Source organism: Primulina eburnea, chromosome 8 (assembly GCF_022965805.1).
Source record: "Primulina eburnea isolate SZY01 chromosome 8, ASM2296580v1, whole genome shotgun sequence".
NCBI classification, from domain to species: domain Eukaryota; kingdom Viridiplantae; phylum Streptophyta; class Magnoliopsida; order Lamiales; family Gesneriaceae; genus Primulina; species Primulina eburnea.
Genome location: NC_133108.1, coordinates 6,949,177 through 6,953,978, shown reverse-complemented (window position 1 = coordinate 6,953,978; position 4,802 = coordinate 6,949,177). Strand labels below are relative to the sequence as shown.

Sequence of the window (4,802 nt, the reverse complement as noted above, 5' to 3'; positions counted from 1 at the left end):
TGCTTGTAGACACTTATTGACTACTCATCATGAGTCCTTGAAGAGTTTTCTTAAACTTCTTATTTTTCTCTCTCATTATTGGTCTTTCAGGGAACTCCAACGAATCCCAAGCCTTCTTAGAAGCTTGATCACTTCAAGGCTCGTCCATGATCACATCAGGTATCAAACCTACTTCTTTACATATTGATTATAGGTGAGGTTGGTTCAACACCACCTTGATATCCTAATTTTGTACTTAAATTTCAATGATTTGTACTCAATTTGTATGTTCAAGTAAATGTCATCTTAGCGATAACACCATTTTGTATAAAATATGAAATCACAGTACAATTTTTCCTGATCAAGAACTATCATTATCAGGTAAAAAATTGTACATTCACATTTTCCAAACAAATTTGTTTTCAATTAAGGGAGTGTTTACAAAATAGCATGCTTTTACAAAAGTGATTAAATTTATAGATAGCGAAAGAGTGAAGAAAAAATAGAAGTGGCTGATGTTAGAAAATAAAATTTGGATTTTTCTAAGATATAATATTTGGTTAATAAATGATTCTAAAATACTCTTTTTTTGATAAAATACCAAAAGTTTCATTATTGGATAACACTTCCGTCTCCAAATTAATGTCGATGATAATTTTGGATAAGACAAAAATTTTGAAGAGAAAGGGTCCAACAATTTTATTTATTTATTAATTAATTAAAATATCAAAATTATTTTTCAAGAAACAAAATCAGCTTTTGACTAGCTTTTGATTAGAATTAAAATGAGCAGATCAAAAACTGCCATTTTGTGCTTTGGTGTAATATTGGTGAAAAGTTCAAGTTACATTCATGCCATAAAGCTGGCTGCATCAACCAGAGCAGCACCCACTCTTCTTCACAGCTGACACATCATCTTTGGTTCCAAGATTTATAGTTTGGCCCTTGGGCAGAGCAGCGGGATCGTCCCCGATTTCAAGATCCTTCCGGCTTACAATATGATATATCTGTGTCAACACTTCGGTAAATGCATTTTCTACATTCAAAGCTTCTAGGGCCGAAGTTTCCATGAAAAAGATCCTCTCCCTTTCAGCAAATGACTTCGAATCCTCTAGTGCGACGGCTCGTAGGTGGCCGCAGGTCTGCTTTGTTTCCAACCAGCATGATCACTATGTTCATATCCGTGTGGCCTCTAAGCTCTTTCAGCCATCTTTCCACATTTTCGAATGTAACATGTCGGGTGACATCGTATACAATTAAAGCCCCGACTGCTCCTCTGTAGTAGGCGCTTGTGATTGCTCGATACCTAAAGTCGAGTTTTATGGAACGTATCAACAAGAAACATAGTTCTATTCAAGAGAGCTGTTTTGAGATGAAATGCATAAAAAACAATCTGCGTCCATGACTGGGAAATTTCATGATTGTCATATCGGCCTAAACATTTCCGGTCTTTGGAAACGGTAATTATTATCGAGTTGGGTTGTCATTCAATCACAAGAAAGCCTCATCTTTGATCAGAAAAAAGAGATGTGTTTCAATCTAAACATGGTAATTTCAATTCTTTTGGTAACAAAGAATGCAAGATACATTTAAACATGAGTTTCGCATAATTCAACTGCCCCCCTCTTGGTATGTATACAGGGGTGCTGCTAATTTCATGGAAAAAAGATCCAAGAATGGAAGATTTCAATTTTAGAACTGATGATCAACGAATTCAATCCAATCTATAGTGATGGATCATTTTCTTCTACAGTCAGTGAAATTTGCATTCTCCAAAAGCCAAATACACCAAGGATCGCATTCATCATTCTTCTCCAGTAAAAATATCAACATCATTCAAACACCATTCTTTCATGCACATATCATCATACTTGTTTTCTTGCATGAAGAATGAGTGGCATTACTACCAACAACCACGATCGAGAGACGATATTTTTTGAAGAAAAATGAATCGTAATTCTCTGGGGAAAGAAGGATATGTAACAAACCTTTCTTGGCCGGCCGTGTCCCAAATTTGGGCCTTGATGACCTTGTCGTCGACTTGAATGGATCTCGTGGCAAACTCGACGCCGATGGTGGATTTGGAGCTCTGGCTAAATTCGTTCCGGGAGAAGCGAGACAACAGGTTCGTTTTCCCGACGCCGGAATCTCCTATCAACACCACCTTGAACAGGTAATCGTAATCGTCATCCGCTCTGTATGCTCCCATTTCTTGAGGCGTTTCCCTTCCCTATTTTAAGATTTCGAAAGATTCTCTGGTTATTTCTCGGAGAAAGTACTCCGTGGTGAGGTTATTGTTCTTGGGAAATTCATGGCTGTTCGATTTTCTTTGCCTCAGCATTTTCAGGGACAGTGGTTGGCTCACCTCCAGACCCGTATATGAAATCCGGGCCAGGATTTGGTCTGGGCCTATTTAACTGATGATAAAACAGGTCCAGTCCAATTTCTATTAGGCTAGTAACTAACTGCATAGCTTGTGGAAACTAACTTTGGGTTTGCCGATTTTAATAAAATAGAAGAAAAAGTTGGTGTCCTTCCTAGACGGTTACTATCATGTCTTCAATTTTAATAAAATAGAAGAATATATATATATATATATATATATATATATATATATATATATATATATATATATATATATATATATATATATATATATATATATATATAAGGGTGTCAATTCGGGTGAATTAAGTGGATTGAGAAAATAGTAATATTCAAAAATTATTAAATTATGAAAATCCATGATATAAATATACAATAAATATTTTTCAGACATATAATATATAAAAATGCAGGCAATATAATTGATTATATATTTTTAAAAAAATTAAAATTTTCGGGTCAACCAACCCAACCCGATAATTTTTTTTCAGGTCAGATATCGGGTCTAACCCGATCTGACTGGCCCCGAAAACCCCAAACAGAAACGTGATTTTTTTTCGAGTTGAACCGTATCGGGTTGGTGGGTCGTGTCTGATTTTGACACTTCTAAATATATACTAGTAAAAGATGTACATTCGTTGCATGTGTTATTATAATTTTTAATTTGATCAGATAATATTAAATGATTAACACAAAATTATTTTCAATTTAGAAGAGTTGTTCGATTTAAAAGAAAAGTTTTCTTTAGATTTTTTTCTATGTAAAATATGAAATGTTCTGAGAATGTTTTTAGTATGATATGAAGGGTAATTATGAAATTAAATATTTTGATATCCTCTAAAATAGTCACTGTAAGAATCTCATACTTAATAATATGGAATATGTTGTGTGGATATTACCCTGGATATGTTGGACGTCTTGAATCACGAACAGAAGCAGCAAATCGAAGCAACCGCAGCAACAATAAGATCAAGTCGAGGCAAGAAGGATCCTTTCTCCTGCCAGACGAAATTGCCCGTATATAGTGCTATATGTCGTAGGCAATCGTCCCCAAGATACAACGACTTCACGTCGAGAATTTGCAGCACTTCAAATCTCGAAATCAGCGAACACAAAATATGCAAGAGCTCTCAAGTATTCAAAGAAGCAAAGAATGCAGCAAGATGAGCAAATTTTTCGAACCTTTTTTGTGATGAATGTGAGGACTATTTATAGGAGATCATTGGATGTGTTGAGGAGACATATTTTTCCAGACCAGATGCATTGAATAGCCACAATTCTGATGAAGGGATACAATGGTTGGTGCAAAAGCAGCCATGAACGGATGTCTAGAAGCCAAGAGACGCGCACGTTCTGCTAAAACAGCGCTGCGCGCGCAGCTCGCATTCTGTCTATGCGAGCTACGCGCGCCCGCACGAGAAGCTATGCGGCCGCGCGCCTTGCTCTGCAGTAGGGCGCGTGCACCCGCGCGAGAATCTGCGCGGCCGCGCGCCCTATTCTGTACAATGCATCATGACCGCATGTGCGTGTGCTTCTTTCTGACAATATTTTCCCACTAATTTTGGTCTGAAAAGATTAATACTTGTCAAAGACCGCACCGCACCGACCCGAGACGAGCACGCGTGCGTGTTTGTTTCACCGAGACACAGCCTATTAGCGTCTTCCCCGTTCTAAAAACTTCTGGTACCCCTTGGGGCCCAAACCCCTATTCAAACTTGGAGTTTATAAGGGAGACATCACTTGGCTTTTTTCCCAATGTGGGACAACTCCCACTTCCTTTACCCTACAACATTCTTCTTATTCATTTATGCAACAATCCCCCATATAAATGAACTTAATGCATGTATGAAGATTTACTTGAAAGCTCTTGTGAATTATTATTGCATTGGGATATGTAGTTTTTGACTTTGAACCTTCCTTAGTAACATACTATAGGATTTACTAGTTGAGTAGTGACATGATGTCTTGAACTAGTCAACCGTTTATGTAAACCAAGTCAATAGTATTTACACAATAATAAATCTAACATATTCTTGTTATCATGTTGTGTCCGTTTCGGCCCTAGACCATATCTTAGATTCATAAGTGTTTTCCATTGAAGCGGTCATTACTTCTCACTTATATAGGTGATCTCCTATCTAGAATATCCTGCCATACTCTACCTCATAGGTATAGGAATCATTAAAAGAAAACTTAACCTCACCACATGTTGCAGGTCTTTTCTACTTGGATTTCGTAGGAATGAGCCTTTTTTTCTTCCAAGTACTCAAATTAATATTTATAACTTAGTTGTCCCATTGAACCAAGGTCATGGGATCTCCACTTCACAAGGTTGGGTTACCGCTATAAATATTTTATTTTGTGGGTTTTAAGCTCATTCCTCTCAACAGTTTGTACATTTGATCTCTATTTATACCTTTAGTAAACGGATCCGCTAG

At 36.9% G+C, this 4,802-nt stretch overlaps 1 pseudogene; it reads right to left on the bottom strand.

Annotated features, from left to right (window-relative positions):
- Positions 1 to 783: 783 nt before the first annotated feature.
- Positions 784 to 2,324, bottom strand: LOC140837752 (ras-related protein RABA1f-like; annotated as a pseudogene).
- Positions 2,325 to 4,802: the final 2,478 nt, after the last annotated feature.